This window comes from Taudactylus pleione, unplaced genomic scaffold, assembly GCF_031769625.1.
Source record: "Taudactylus pleione unplaced genomic scaffold, aTauple2 ptg000026l, whole genome shotgun sequence".
Taxonomy (NCBI): Eukaryota; Metazoa; Chordata; class Amphibia; order Anura; family Myobatrachidae; genus Taudactylus; species Taudactylus pleione.
The window spans coordinates 43,047,002-43,062,341 of NW_028284428.1; the positions used below are offsets into that span (position 1 = coordinate 43,047,002).

Consider the following 15,340-nt stretch of genomic DNA (forward strand, 5'->3'; position numbering starts at 1 on the left):
TTGAATAACATGAATTTTAGCTTTGCAAAACACTCTATGCACAGTAAAACAATAAACTACAATAAGATAATTCTATGTTAAAACCCTTATTTCTATAACACTTTAGCCCTCATAAAACTATATAATTCTTAAAAAAATAAAAGATTATTTTTAGACATATATTTGGTCTTTAATGGAGAGCATTCTAAAAACACAATGTAAGGAAATCAACACATGCATTTCCCAAGTACATTTAAGTGCACCTAATTTTGACAAAAGCTCTGTTTTAGAGAACAAACAAGTAATCTATTATTGATATTAAAGAAAGTAATCAACCACTCTGAATGAGCTCTCTTCCACCACTTCTTCTAGTTGAAGAAGAGGCACAGTCATCAAAAGCAAACAACATCTGTATGAAACAGAGTTGCCAACTGCCTTCATGCTGAGAAGAAAGCCCTAAAACTCATCATGGTGGTTGGTGAGTTTGGACACTTTCAAACACATTTCTCCCATCATTGCCTATAGAAATGATCCCTGAAAGTATAGTTTTAACAATTCTTTTGATGATGATTTAGCTGGACCACATGAATTACTCTTTTAAGTAATGGTGACTTTTTTGTCCCATTCATGGAACTGGATAAAGATTTTGTCAACAATAGTACTTTTCCAATTACCTGATCTTCTAGACAAATCTCATGAGTCGAATATAAATATGACATGGGTTTCTCTGCAAACTGAGATTTTTAAAACAGTATTGGTCAAAGGATTGACATTTTTACAGGCATTATGTTTTGTGGCCAAAAATACAATTGAATATATTGAAGATTTAGCATTGAAACACTTGATGCACTATTATTTCAATCTAAAATCTAATTGTAAATTAAATCTATCCTTTCTAGGATTGCAAAAAAAATTAAGCAGTGGCTTGTAAATGTAAAGCTTGAATAACATGAATTTTAGCTTTGCAAAACACTCTATGCACAGTAAAACAATAAACTACAATAAGATAATTCTATGTTAAAACCCTTATTTCTATAACACTTTAGCCCTCATAAAACTATATAATTCTTAAAAAAATAAAAGATTATTTTCAGACATATATTTGGTCTTTAATGGAGAGCATTCTAAAAACACAATGTAAGGAAATCAACACATGCATTTCCCAAGTACATTTAACTGCACCTAATTTTGACAAAAGCTCTGTTTTAGAGAACAAACAAGTAATCTATTATTGATATTAAAGAAAGTAATCAACCACTCTGAATGAGCTCTCTTCCACCACTTCTTCTAGTTGAAGAAGAGGCACAGTCATCAAAAGCAAACAACATCTGTATGAAACAGAGTTGCCAACTGCCTTCATGCTGAGAAGAAATCCCTAAAACTCATCATGGTTGTTGGTGAGTTTGGACACTTTCAAACACATTTCTCCCATCATTGCCTATAGAAATGATCCCTGAAAGTATAGTCTTAACAATTCTTTTGATGATGATTTAGCTGGACCATATGAATTACTCTTTTAAGGAATGGTGACTTTTTTGTCCCATTCATGGAACTGGATAAAGGTTTTGTCAACAATAGTACTTTTCCAATTACCTGAACTTCTAGACAAATCTCATGAGTCGAATATAAATATAACATGGGTTTCTCTGCAAACTGAGATTTTTAAAACAGTATTGGTCAAAGGATTGACATTTTTACAGGCATTATGTTTTGTGGCCAAAAATACAATTGAATATATTGAAGATTTAGCATTGAAACACTTGATGCACTATTATTTCAATCTAAAATCTAATTGTAAATTAAATCTATCCTTTCTAAGATTGCAAAAAAAATTAAGCAGTGGCTTGTAAATGTAAAGCTTGAATAACATGAATTTTAGCTTTCCAAAACACTCTATGCACAGTAAAACAATAAACTACAATAAGATAATTCTATGTTAAAACCCTTATTTCTATAACACTTTAGCCCTCATAAAACTATATAATTCTTAAAAAAATAAAAGATTATTTTTAGACATATATTTGGTCTTTAATGGAGAGCATTCTAAAAACACAATGTAAGGAAATCAACACATGCATTTCCCAAGTACATTTAAGTGCACCTAATTTTGACAAAAGCTCTGTTTTAGAGAACAAACAAGTAATCTATTATTGATTTTAAAGAAAGTAATCAACCACTCTGAATGAGCTTTCTTCCACCACTTCTTCTAGTTGAAGAAGAGGCACAGTCATCAAAAGCAAACAACATCTGTATGAAACAGAGTTGCCAACTGCCTTCATGCTGAGAAGAAAGTCCTAAAACTCATCATGGTGGTTGGTGAGTTTGGACACTTTCATACACATTTCTCCCATCATTGCCTATAGAAATGATCCCTGAAAGTATAGTCTTAACAATTCTTTTGATGATGATTTAGCTGGACCACATGAATTACTCTTTTAAGTAATGGTGACTTTTTTGTCCCATTCATGGAACTGGATAAAGGTTTTGTCAACAATAGTACTTTTCCAATTACCTGATCTTCTAGACAAATCTCATGAGTCGAATATAAATATGACATGGGTTTCTCTGCAAACTGAGATTTTTAAAACAGTATTGGTCAAAGGATTGACATTTTTACAGGCATTATGTTTTGTGGCCAAAAATACAATTGAATATATTGAAGATTTAGCATTGAAACACTTGATGCACTATTATTTCAATCTAAAATCTAATTGTAAATTAAATCTATCCTTTCTAAGATTGCAAAAAAAATTAAGCAGTGGCTTGTAAATGTAAAGCTTGAATAACATGAATTTTAGCTTTGCAAAACACTCTATGCACAGTAAAACAATAAACTACAATAAGATAATTCTATGTTAAAACCCTTATTTCTATAACACTTTAGCCCTCATAAAACTATATAATTCTTCAAAAAATAAAAGATTATTTTCAGACATATATTTGGTCTTTAATGGAGAGCATTCTAAAAACACAATGTAAGGAAATCAACACATGCATTTCCCAAGTATTTAACTGCACCTAATTTTGACAAAAGCTCTGTTTTAGAAAGCAAACAAGTAATCTATTATTGATATTAAAGAAAGTAATCAACCACTCTGAATGAGCTCTCTTCCACCACTTCTTCTAGTTGAAGAAGAGGCACAGTCATCAAAAGCAAACAACATCTGTATGAAACAGAGTTGCCAACTGCCTTCATGCTGAAAAGAAAGCCCTAAAACTCATCATGGTGGTTGGTGAGTTTGGACACTTTCAAACACATTTCTCCCATCATTGCCTATAGAAATGATCCCTGAAAGTATAGTCTTAACAATTCTTTTGATGATGATTTAGCTGGACCACATGAATTACTCTATTAAGTAATGGTGACTTTTTTGTCCCATTCATGGAACTGGATAAAGATTTTGTCAACAATAGTACTTTTCCAATTACCTGATCTTCTAGACAAATCTCATGAGTCGAATATAAATATGACATGGGTTTCTCTGCAAACTGAGATTTTTAAAACAGTATTGGTCAAAGGATTGACAATTTTACAGGCATTATGTTTTGTGGCAAAAAATACAATTGAATATATTGAAGATTTAGCATTGAAACACTTGATGCACTATTATTTCAATCTAAAATCTAATTGTAAATTAAATCTATCCTTTCTAAGATTGCAAAAAAAATTAAGCAGTGGCTTGTAAATGTAAAGCTTGAATAACATGAATTTTAGCTTTGCAAAACACTCTATGCACAGTAAAACAATATACTACAATAAGATAATTCTATGTTAAAACCCTTATTTGTATAACACTTTAGCCCTCATAAACCTATATAATTCTTCAAAAAATAAAAGATTATTTTTAGACAGTTATTTGTTCTTTACTGGAGAGCATTCTAAAAACACAATGTAAGAAAATCAACACATGCATTTCCCAAGTACATTTAAGTGCACCTAATTTTGACAAAAGCTCTGTTTTAGAGAACAAACAAGTAATCTATTATAGATTTTAAAGAAAGTAATCAACCACTCTGAATGAGCTCTCTTCCACCACTTCTTCTAGTTGAAGAAGAGGCACAGTCATCAAAAGCAAACAACATCTGTATGAAACAGAGTTGCCAACTGCCTTCATGCTGAGAAGAAAGCCCTAAAACTCATCATGGTGGTTGGTGAGTTTGGACACTTTCAAACACATTTCTTCCATCATTGCCTATAGAAATGATCCCTGAAAGTATAGTCTTAACAATTCTTTTGATGATGATTTAGCTGGACCACATGAATTACTCTATTAAGTAATGGTGACTTTTTTGTCCCATTCATGGAACTGGATAAAGATTTTGTCAACAATAGTACTTTTCCAATTACCTGATCTTCTAGACAAATCTCATGAGTCGAATATAAATATGACATGGGTTTCTCTGCAAACTGAGATTTTTAAAACAGTATTGGTCAAAGGATTGACATTTTTACAGGCATTATGTTTTGTGTCCAAAAATACAATTGAATATATTGAAGATTTAGCATTGAAACACTTGATGCACTATTATTTCAATCTAAAATCTAATTGTAAATTAAATCTATCCTTTCTAAGATTGCAAAAAAAATTAAGCAGTGGCTTGTAAATGTAAAGCTTGAATAACATGAATTTTAGCTTTGCAAAACACTCTATGCACAGTAAAACAATAAACTACAATAAGATAATTCTATGTTAAAACCCTTATTTCTATAACACTTTAGCCCTCATAAAACTATATAATTCTTAAAAAAATAAAAGATTATATTTAGACATATATTTGGTCTTTAATGGAGAGCATTCTAAAAACACAATGTAAGAAAATCAACACATGCATTTCCCAAGTACATTTAAGTGCACCTAATTTTGACAAAAGCTCTGTTTTAGAGAACAAACAAGTAATCTATTATAGATTTTAAAGAAAGTAATCAACCACTCTGAATGAGCTCTCTTCCACCACTTCTTCTAGTTGAAGAAGAGGCACAGTCATCAAAAGCAAACAACATCTGTATGAAACAGAGTTGCCAACTGCCTTCATGCTGAGAAGAAAGCCCTAAAACTCATCATGGTGGTTGGTGAGTTTGGACACTTTCAAACACATTTGTCCCATCATTGCCTATAGAAATGATCCCTGAAAGTATAGTCTTAACAATTCTTTTGATGATGATTTAGCTGGACCACATGAATTACTCTATTAAGTAATGGTGACTTTTTTGTCCCATTCATGGAACTGGATAAAGATTTTGTCAACAATAGTACTTTTCCAATTACCTGATCTTCTAGACAAATCTCATGAGTCGAATATAAATATGACATGGGTTTCTCTGCAAACTGAGATTTTTAAAACAGTATTGGTCAAAGGATTGACATTTTTACAGGCATTATGTTTTGTGTCCAAAAATACAATTGAATATATTGAAGATTTAGCATTGAAACACTTGATGCACTATTATTTCAATCTAAAATCTAATTGTAAATTAAATCTATCCTTTCTAAGATTGCAAAAAAAATTAAGCAGTGGCTTGTAAATGTAAAGCTTGAATAACATGAATTTTAGCTTTGCAAAACACTCTATGCACAGTAAAACAATAAACTACAATAAGATAATTCTATGTTAAAACCCTTATTTCTATAACACTTTAGCCCTCATAAAACTATATAATTCTTAAAAAAATAAAAGATTATATTTAGACATATATTTGGTCTTTAATGGAGAGCATTCTAAAAACACAATGTAAGGAAATCAACACATGCATTTCCCAAGTACATTTAACTGCACCTAATTTTGACAAAAGCTCTGTTTTAGAGAACAAACAAGTAATCTATTATTGATATTAAAGAAAGTAATCAACCACTCTGAATGAGCTCTCTTCCACCACTTCTTCTAGTTGAAGAAGAGGCACAGTCATCAAAAGCAAACAACATCTGTATGAAACAGAGTTGCCAACTGCCTTCATGCTGAGAAGAAAGCCCTAAAACTCATCATGGTGGTTGGTGAGTTTGGACACTTTCAAACACATTTCTCCCATCATTGCCTATAAAAATGATCCCTGAAAGTATAGTCTTAACAATTCTTTTGATGATGATTTAGCTGGACCACATGAATTACTCTTTTAAGTAATGGTGACTTTTTTGTCCCATTCATGGAACTGGATAAAGATTTTGTCAACAATAGTACTTTTCCAATTACCTGATCTTCTAGACAAATCTCATGAGTCGAATATAAATATGACATGGGTTTCTCTGCAAACTGAGATTTTTAAAACAGTATTGGTCAAAGGATTGACATTTTTACAGGCATTATGTTTTGAGTCCAAAAATACAATTGAATATATTGAAGATTTAGCATTGAAACACTTGATGCACTATTATTTCAATCTAAAATCTAATTGTAAATTAAATCTATCCTTTCTAAGATTGCAAAAAAAATTAAGCAGTGGCTTGTAAATGTAAAGCTTGAATAACATGAATTTTAGCTTTGCAAAACACTCTATGCACAGTAAAACAATAAACTACAATAAGATAATTCTATGTTAAAACCCTTATTTCTATAACACTTTAGCCCTCATAAAACTATATAATTCTTAAAAAAATAAAAGATTATTTTTAGACATATATTTGGTCTTTAATGGAGAGCATTCTAAAAACACAATGTAAGGAAATCAACACATGCATTTCACAAGTACATTTAAGTGCACCTAATTTTGACAAAAGCTCTGTTTTAGAGAACAAACAAGTAATCTATTATTGATATTAAAGAAAGTAATCAACCACTCTGAATGAGCTCTCTTCCACCACTTCTTCTAGTTGAAGAAGAGGCACAGTCATCAAAAGCAAACAACATCTGTATGAAACAGAGTTGCCAACTGCCTTCATGCTGAGAAGAAAGCCCTAAAACTCATCATGGTGGTTGGTGAGTTTGGACACTTTCAAACACATTTCTCCCATCATTGCCTATAGAAATTATCCCTGAAAGTATAGTCTTAACAATTCTTTTGATGATGATTTAGCTGGAACACATGAATTACTCTTTTAAGTAATGGTGACTTTTTTGTCCCATTCATGGAACTGGATAAAGATTTTGTCAACAATAGTACTTTTCCAATTACCTGATCTTCTAGACAAATCTCATGAGTCGAATATAAATATGACATGGGTTTCTCTGCAAACTGAGATTTTTAAAACAGTATTGGTCAAAGGATTGACATTTTTACAGGCATTATGTTTTGTGGCCAAAAATACAATTGAATATATTGAAGATTTAGCATTGAAACACTTGATGCACTATTATTTCAATCTAAAATCTAATTGTAAATTAAATCTATCCTTTCTAAGATTGCAAAAAAAATTAAGCAGTGGCTTGTAAATGTAAAGCTTGAATAACATGAATTTTAGCTTTGCAAAACACTCTATGCACAGTAAAACAATAAACTACAATAAGATAATTCTATGTTAAAACCCTTATTTCTATAACACTTTAGCCCTCATAAAACTATATAATTCTTCAAAAAATAAAAGATTATTTTTAGACATATATTTGGTCTTTAATGGAGAGCATTCTAAAAACACAATGTAAGGAAATCAACACATGCATTTCCCAAGTACATTTAACTGCACCTAATTTTGACAAAAGCTCTGTTTTAGAGAACAAACAAGTAATCTATTATTGATATTAAAGAAAGTAATCAACCACTCTGAATGAGCTCTCTTCCACCACTTCTTCTAGTTGAAGAAGAGGCACAGTCATCAAAAGCAAACAACATCTGTATAAAACAGAGTTGCCAACTGCCTTCATGCTGAGAAGAAAGCCCTAAAACTCATCATGGTGGTTGGTGAGTTTGGACACTTTCAAACACATTTCTCCCATCATTGCCTATAAAAATGATCCCTGAAAGTATAGTCTTAACAATTCTTTTGATGATGATTTAGCTGGACCACATGAATTACTCTTTTAAGTAATGGTGACTTTTTTGTCCCATTCATGGAACTGGATAAAGATTTTGTCAACAATAGTACTTTTCCAATTACCTGATCTTCTAGACAAATCTCATGAGTCGAATATAAATATGACATGGGTTTCTCTGCAAACTGAGATTTTTAAAACAGTATTGGTCAAAGGATTGACATTTTTACAGGGATTATGTTTTGTGGCCAAAAATACAATTGAATATATTGAAGATTTAGCATTGAAACACTTGATGCACTATTATTTCAATCTAAAATCTAATTGTAAATTAAATCTATCCTTTCTAAGATTGCAAAAAAAATGAAGCAGTGGCTTGTAAATGTAAAGCTTGAATAACATGAATTTTAGCTTTGCAAAACACTCTATGCACAGTAAAACAATATACTACAATAAGATAATTCTATGTTAAAACCCTTATTTGTATAACACTTTAGCCCTCATTAACCTATATAATTCTTCAAAAAATAAAAGATTATTTTTAGACAGATATTTGTTCTTTACTGGAGAGCATTCTAAAAACACAATGTAAGAAAATCAACACATGCATTTCCCAAGTACATTTAAGTGCACCTAATTTTGACAAAAGCTCTGTTTTAGAGAACAAACAAGTAATCTATTATTGATTTTAAAGAAAGTAATCAACCACTCTGAATGAGCTCTCTTCCACCACTTCTTCTAGTTGAAGAAGAGGCACAGTCATCAAAAGCAAACAACATCTGTATGAAACAGAGTTGCCAACTGCCTTCATGCTGAGAAGAAAGCCCTAAAACTCATCATGGTGGTTGGTGAGTTTGGACACTTTCAAACACATTTCTCCCATCATTGCCTATAGAAATGATCCCTGAAAGTATAGTCTTAACAATTCTTTTGATGATGATTTAGCTGGACCACATGAATTACTCTTTTAAGTAATGGTGACTTTTTTGTCCCATTCATGGAACTGGATAAAGATTTTGTCAACAATAGTACTTTTCCAATTACCTGATCTTCTAGACAAATCTCATGAGTCGAATATAAATATGACATGGGTTTCTCTGCAAACTGAGATTTTTAAAACAGTATTGGTCAAAGGATTGACATTTTTACAGGGATTATGTTTTGTGGCCAAAAATACAATTGAATATATTGAAGATTTAGCATTGAAACACTTGATGCACTATTATTTCAATCTAAAATCTAATTGTAAATTAAATCTATCCTTTCTAAGATTGCAAAAAAAATTAAGCAGTGGCTTGTAAATGTAAAGCTTGAATAACATGAATTTTAGCTTTGCAAAACACTCTATGCACAGTAAAACAATATACTACAATAAGATAATTCTATGTTAAAACCCTTATTTGTATAACACTTTAGCCCTCATTAACCTATATAATTCTTCAAAAAATAAAAGATTATTTTTAGACAGATATTTGTTCTTTACTGGAGAGCATTCTAAAAACACAATGTAAGAAAATCAACACATGCATTTCCCAAGTACATTTAAGTGCACCTAATTTTGACAAAAGCTCTGTTTTAGAGAACAAACAAGTAATCTATTATTGATTTTAAAGAAAGTAATCAACCACTCTGAATGAGCTCTCTTCCACCACTTCTTCTAGTTGAAGAAGAGGCACAGTCATCAAAAGCAAACAACATCTGTATGAAACAGAGTTGCCAACTGCCTTCATGCTGAGAAGAAAGCCCTAAAACTCATCATGGTGGTTGGTGAGTTTGGACACTTTCAAACACATTTCTCCCATCATTGCCTATAGAAATGATCCCTGAAAGTATAGTCTTAACAATTCTTTTGATGATGATTTAGCTGGACCACATGAATTACTCTTTTAAGTAATGGTGACTTTTTTGTCCCATTCATGGAACTGGATAAAGATTTTGTCAACAATAGTACTTTTCCAATTACCTGATCTTCTAGACAAATCTCATGAGTCGAATATAAATATGACATGGGTTTCTCTGCAAACTGAGATTTTTAAAACAGTATTGGTCAAAGGATTGACATTTTTACAGGGATTATGTTTTGTGGCCAAAAATACAATTGAATATATTGAAGATTTAGCATTGAAACACTTGATGCACTATTATTTCAATCTAAAATCTAATTGTAAATTAAATCTATCCTTTCTAAGATTGCAAAAAAAATGAAGCAGTGGCTTGTAAATGTAAAGCTTGAATAACATGAATTTTAGCTTTGCAAAACACTCTATGCACAGTAAAACAATATACTACAATAAGATAATTCTATGTTAAAACCCTTATTTGTATAACACTTTAGCCCTCATTAACCTATATAATTCTTCAAAAAATAAAAGATTATTTTTAGACAGATATTTGTTCTTTACTGGAGAGCATTCTAAAAACACAATGTAAGAAAATCAACACATGCATTTCCCAAGTACATTTAAGTGCACCTAATTTTGACAAAAGCTCTGTTTTAGAGAACAAACAAGTAATCTATTATTGATTTTAAAGAAAGTAATCAACCACTCTGAATGAGCTCTCTTCCACCACTTCTTCTAGTTGAAGAAGAGGCACAGTCATCAAAAGCAAACAACATCTGTATGAAACAGAGTTGCCAACTGCCTTCATGCTGAGAAGAAAGCCCTAAAACTCATCATGGTGGTTGGTGAGTTTGGACACTTTCAAACACATTTCTCCCATCATTGCCTATAGAAATGATCCCTGAAAGTATAGTCTTAACAATTCTTTTGATGATGATTTAGCTGGACCACATGAATTACTCTTTTAAGTAATGGTGACTTTTTTGTCCCATTCATGGAACTGGATAAAGATTTTGTCAACAATAGTACTTTTCCAATTACCTGATCTTCTAGACAAATCTCATGAGTCGAATATAAATATGACATGGGTTTCTCTGCAAACTGAGATTTTTAAAACAGTATTGGTCAAAGGATTGACATTTTTACAGGGATTATGTTTTGTGGCCAAAAATACAATTGAATATATTGAAGATTTAGCATTGAAACACTTGATGCACTATTATTTCAATCTAAAATCTAATTGTAAATTAAATCTATCCTTTCTAAGATTGCAAAAAAAATGAAGCAGTGGCTTGTAAATGTAAAGCTTGAATAACATGAATTTTAGCTTTGCAAAACACTCTATGCACAGTAAAACAATATACTACAATAAGATAATTCTATGTTAAAACCCTTATTTGTATAACACTTTAGCCCTCATTAACCTATATAATTCTTCAAAAAATAAAAGATTATTTTTAGACAGATATTTGTTCTTTACTGGAGAGCATTCTAAAAACACAATGTAAGAAAATCAACACATGCATTTCCCAAGTACATTTAAGTGCACCTAATTTTGACAAAAGCTCTGTTTTAGAGAACAAACAAGTAATCTATTATTGATTTTAAAGAAAGTAATCAACCACTCTGAATGAGCTCTCTTCCACCACTTCTTCTAGTTGAAGAAGAGGCACAGTCATCAAAAGCAAACAACATCTGTATGAAACAGAGTTGCCAACTGCCTTCATGCTGAGAAGAAAGCCCTAAAACTCATCATGGTGGTTGGTGAGTTTGGACACTTTCAAACACATTTCTCCCATCATTGCCTATAGAAATGATCCCTGAAAGTATAGTCTTAACAATTCTTTTGATGATGATTTAGCTGGACCACATGAATTACTCTTTTAAGTAATGGTGACTTTTTTGTCCCATTCATGGAACTGGATAAAGATTTTGTCAACAATAGTACTTTTCCAATTACCTGATCTTCTAGACAAATCTCATGAGTCGAATATAAATATGACATGGGTTTCTCTGCAAACTGAGATTTTTAAAACAGTATTGGTCAAAGGATTGACATTTTTACAGGGATTATGTTTTGTGGCCAAAAATACAATTGAATATATTGAAGATTTAGCATTGAAACACTTGATGCACTATTATTTCAATCTAAAATCTAATTGTAAATTAAATCTATCCTTTCTAAGATTGCAAAAAAAATTAAGCAGTGGCTTGTAAATGTAAAGCTTGAATAACATGAATTTTAGCTTTGCAAAACACTCTATGCACAGTAAAACAATATACTACAATAAGATAATTCTATGTTAAAACCCTTATTTGTATAACACTTTAGCCCTCATTAACCTATATAATTCTTCAAAAAATAAAAGATTATTTTTAGACAGATATTTGTTCTTTACTGGAGAGCATTCTAAAAACACAATGTAAGAAAATCAACACATGCATTTCCCAAGTACATTTAAGTGCACCTAATTTTGACAAAAGCTCTGTTTTAGAGAACAAACAAGTAATCTATTATTGATTTTAAAGAAAGTAATCAACCACTCTGAATGAGCTCTCTTCCACCACTTCTTCTAGTTGAAGAAGAGGCACAGTCATCAAAAGCAAACAACATCTGTATGAAACAGAGTTGCCAACTGCCTTCATGCTGAGAAGAAAGCCCTAAAACTCATCATGGTGGTTGGTGAGTTTGGACACTTTCAAACACATTTCTCCCATCATTGCCTATAGAAATGATCCCTGAAAGTATAGTCTTAACAATTCTTTTGATGATGATTTAGCTGGACCACATGAATTACTCTTTTAAGTAATGGTGACTTTTTTGTCCCATTCATGGAACTGGATAAAGATTTTGTCAACAATAGTACTTTTCCAATTACCTGATCTTCTAGACAAATCTCATGAGTCGAATATAAATATGACATGGGTTTCTCTGCAAACTGAGATTTTTAAAACAGTATTGGTCAAAGGATTGACATTTTTACAGGGATTATGTTTTGTGGCCAAAAATACAATTGAATATATTGAAGATTTAGCATTGAAACACTTGATGCACTATTATTTCAATCTAAAATCTAATTGTAAATTAAATCTATCCTTTCTAAGATTGCAAAAAAAATGAAGCAGTGGCTTGTAAATGTAAAGCTTGAATAACATGAATTTTAGCTTTGCAAAACACTCTATGCACAGTAAAACAATATACTACAATAAGATAATTCTATGTTAAAACCCTTATTTGTATAACACTTTAGCCCTCATTAACCTATATAATTCTTCAAAAAATAAAAGATTATTTTTAGACAGATATTTGTTCTTTACTGGAGAGCATTCTAAAAACACAATGTAAGAAAATCAACACATGCATTTCCCAAGTACATTTAAGTGCACCTAATTTTGACAAAAGCTCTGTTTTAGAGAACAAACAAGTAATCTATTATTGATTTTAAAGAAAGTAATCAACCACTCTGAATGAGCTCTCTTCCACCACTTCTTCTAGTTGAAGAAGAGGCACAGTCATCAAAAGCAAACAACATCTGTATGAAACAGAGTTGCCAACTGCCTTCATGCTGAGAAGAAAGCCCTAAAACTCATCATGGTGGTTGGTGAGTTTGGACACTTTCAAACACATTTCTCCCATCATTGCCTATAGAAATGATCCCTGAAAGTATAGTCTTAACAATTCTTTTGATGATGATTTAGCTGGACCACATGAATTACTCTTTTAAGTAATGGTGACTTTTTTGTCCCATTCATGGAACTGGATAAAGATTTTGTCAACAATAGTACTTTTCCAATTACCTGATCTTCTAGACAAATCTCATGAGTCGAATATAAATATGACATGGGTTTCTCTGCAAACTGAGATTTTTAAAACAGTATTGGTCAAAGGATTGACATTTTTACAGGGATTATGTTTTGTGGCCAAAAATACAATTGAATATATTGAAGATTTAGCATTGAAACACTTGATGCACTATTATTTCAATCTAAAATCTAATTGTAAATTAAATCTATCCTTTCTAAGATTGCAAAAAAAATTAAGCAGTGGCTTGTAAATGTAAAGCTTGAATAACATGAATTTTAGCTTTGCAAAACACTCTATGCACAGTAAAACAATATACTACAATAAGATAATTCTATGTTAAAACCCTTATTTGTATAACACTTTAGCCCTCATTAACCTATATAATTCTTCAAAAAATAAAAGATTATTTTTAGACAGATATTTGTTCTTTACTGGAGAGCATTCTAAAAACACAATGTAAGAAAATCAACACATGCATTTCCCAAGTACATTTAAGTGCACCTAATTTTGACAAAAGCTCTGTTTTAGAGAACAAACAAGTAATCTATTATTGATTTTAAAGAAAGTAATCAACCACTCTGAATGAGCTCTCTTCCACCACTTCTTCTAGTTGAAGAAGAGGCACAGTCATCAAAAACAAACAACATCTGTATGAAACAGAGTTGCCAACTGCCTTCATGCTGAGAAGAAAGCCCTAAAACTCATCATGGTGGTTGGTGAGTTTGGACACTTTCAAACATATTTCTCCCATCATTGCCTATAGAAATGATCCCTGAAAGTATAGTCTTAACAATTCTTTTGATGATGATTTAGCTGGACCACATGAATTACTCTTTTAAGTAATGGTGACTTTTTTGTCCCATTCATGGAACTGGATAAAGATTTTGTCAACAATAGTACTTTTCCAATTACCTGATCTTCTAGACAAATCTCATGAGTTGAATATAAATATGACATGGGTTTCTCTGCAAACTGAGATTTTTAAAACAGTATTGGTCAAAGGATTGACATTTTTACAGGCATTATGTTTTGTGGCCAAAAATACAATTGAATATATTGAAGATTTAGCATTGAAACACTTGATGCACTATTATTTCAATCTAAAATCTAATTGTAAATGAAATCTATCCTTTCTAAGATTGCAAAAAAAATTAAGCAGTGGCTTGTAAATGTAAAGCTTGAATAACATGAATTTTAGCTTTGCAAAACACTCTATGCACAGTAAAACAATAAACTACAATAAGATAATTCTATGTTAAAACCCTTATTTCTATAACACTTTAGCCCTCATAAAACTATATAATTCTTAAAAAAATAAAAGATTATTTTTAGACATATATTTGGTCTTTAATGGAGAGCATTCTAAAAACACAATGTAAGGAAATCAACCCATGCATTTCCCAAGTACATTTAAGTGCACCTAATTTTGACAAAAGCTCTGTTTTAGAGAACAAACAAGTAATCTATTATTGATATTAAAGAAAGTAATCAACCACTCTGAATGAGCTCTCTTCCACCACTTCTTCTAGTTGAAGAAGAGGCACAGTCATCAAAAGCAAACAACATCTGTATGAAACAGAGTTGCCAACTGCCTTCATGCTGAGAAGAAAGCCCTAAAACTCATCATGGTGGTTGGTGAGTTTGGACACTTTCAAACACATTTCTCCCATCATTGCCTATAGAAATGATCCCTGAAAGTATAGTCTTAACAATTCTTTTGATGATGATTTAGCTGGACCACATGAATTACTCTTTTAAGTAATGGTGACTTTTTTGTCCCATTCATGGAACTGGATAAAGACTTTGTCAACAATAG

General features: G+C 31.3%; 17 non-coding genes across 17 annotated transcripts; all 17 read right to left on the reverse strand.

Annotated features, from left to right (window-relative positions):
* Positions 1 to 313: 313 nt before the first annotated feature.
* On the reverse strand, positions 314 to 529 carry LOC148539526 (small nucleolar RNA U3). The gene has a single exon (XR_015870568.1). It is a non-coding gene; the product is annotated as a small nucleolar RNA U3 (small nucleolar RNA).
* A 703-nt stretch (positions 530 to 1,232) lies between these two features.
* On the reverse strand, positions 1,233 to 1,448 carry LOC148539527 (small nucleolar RNA U3). Its single transcript, XR_015871030.1, has one exon. It is a non-coding gene; the product is annotated as a small nucleolar RNA U3 (small nucleolar RNA).
* A 703-nt stretch (positions 1,449 to 2,151) lies between these two features.
* LOC148539528 (small nucleolar RNA U3) lies at positions 2,152 to 2,367 on the reverse strand. The gene has a single exon (XR_015870843.1). It is a non-coding gene; the product is annotated as a small nucleolar RNA U3 (small nucleolar RNA).
* A 701-nt stretch (positions 2,368 to 3,068) lies between these two features.
* LOC148539529 (small nucleolar RNA U3) lies at positions 3,069 to 3,284 on the reverse strand. Its single transcript, XR_015870860.1, has one exon. It is a non-coding gene; the product is annotated as a small nucleolar RNA U3 (small nucleolar RNA).
* A 703-nt stretch (positions 3,285 to 3,987) lies between these two features.
* LOC148539530 (small nucleolar RNA U3) lies at positions 3,988 to 4,203 on the reverse strand. The gene has a single exon (XR_015870750.1). It is a non-coding gene; the product is annotated as a small nucleolar RNA U3 (small nucleolar RNA).
* A 703-nt stretch (positions 4,204 to 4,906) lies between these two features.
* Positions 4,907 to 5,122, reverse strand: LOC148539531 (small nucleolar RNA U3). The gene has a single exon (XR_015870812.1). It is a non-coding gene; the product is annotated as a small nucleolar RNA U3 (small nucleolar RNA).
* Positions 5,123 to 5,825: 703 nt separating this feature from the next.
* On the reverse strand, positions 5,826 to 6,041 carry LOC148539532 (small nucleolar RNA U3). The gene has a single exon (XR_015870953.1). It is a non-coding gene; the product is annotated as a small nucleolar RNA U3 (small nucleolar RNA).
* Positions 6,042 to 6,744: 703 nt separating this feature from the next.
* Positions 6,745 to 6,960, reverse strand: LOC148539533 (small nucleolar RNA U3). Its single transcript, XR_015870955.1, has one exon. It is a non-coding gene; the product is annotated as a small nucleolar RNA U3 (small nucleolar RNA).
* A 703-nt stretch (positions 6,961 to 7,663) lies between these two features.
* On the reverse strand, positions 7,664 to 7,879 carry LOC148539534 (small nucleolar RNA U3). Its single transcript, XR_015870908.1, has one exon. It is a non-coding gene; the product is annotated as a small nucleolar RNA U3 (small nucleolar RNA).
* Positions 7,880 to 8,582: 703 nt separating this feature from the next.
* On the reverse strand, positions 8,583 to 8,798 carry LOC148539535 (small nucleolar RNA U3). Its single transcript, XR_015870691.1, has one exon. It is a non-coding gene; the product is annotated as a small nucleolar RNA U3 (small nucleolar RNA).
* Positions 8,799 to 9,501: 703 nt separating this feature from the next.
* LOC148539536 (small nucleolar RNA U3) lies at positions 9,502 to 9,717 on the reverse strand. The gene has a single exon (XR_015870693.1). It is a non-coding gene; the product is annotated as a small nucleolar RNA U3 (small nucleolar RNA).
* A 703-nt stretch (positions 9,718 to 10,420) lies between these two features.
* Positions 10,421 to 10,636, reverse strand: LOC148539537 (small nucleolar RNA U3). Its single transcript, XR_015870695.1, has one exon. It is a non-coding gene; the product is annotated as a small nucleolar RNA U3 (small nucleolar RNA).
* A 703-nt stretch (positions 10,637 to 11,339) lies between these two features.
* On the reverse strand, positions 11,340 to 11,555 carry LOC148539538 (small nucleolar RNA U3). Its single transcript, XR_015870697.1, has one exon. It is a non-coding gene; the product is annotated as a small nucleolar RNA U3 (small nucleolar RNA).
* Positions 11,556 to 12,258: 703 nt separating this feature from the next.
* On the reverse strand, positions 12,259 to 12,474 carry LOC148539539 (small nucleolar RNA U3). The gene has a single exon (XR_015870699.1). It is a non-coding gene; the product is annotated as a small nucleolar RNA U3 (small nucleolar RNA).
* Positions 12,475 to 13,177: 703 nt separating this feature from the next.
* On the reverse strand, positions 13,178 to 13,393 carry LOC148539540 (small nucleolar RNA U3). Its single transcript, XR_015870702.1, has one exon. It is a non-coding gene; the product is annotated as a small nucleolar RNA U3 (small nucleolar RNA).
* A 703-nt stretch (positions 13,394 to 14,096) lies between these two features.
* On the reverse strand, positions 14,097 to 14,312 carry LOC148539541 (small nucleolar RNA U3). Its single transcript, XR_015870847.1, has one exon. It is a non-coding gene; the product is annotated as a small nucleolar RNA U3 (small nucleolar RNA).
* A 703-nt stretch (positions 14,313 to 15,015) lies between these two features.
* Positions 15,016 to 15,231, reverse strand: LOC148539542 (small nucleolar RNA U3). Its single transcript, XR_015870704.1, has one exon. It is a non-coding gene; the product is annotated as a small nucleolar RNA U3 (small nucleolar RNA).
* Positions 15,232 to 15,340: the final 109 nt, after the last annotated feature.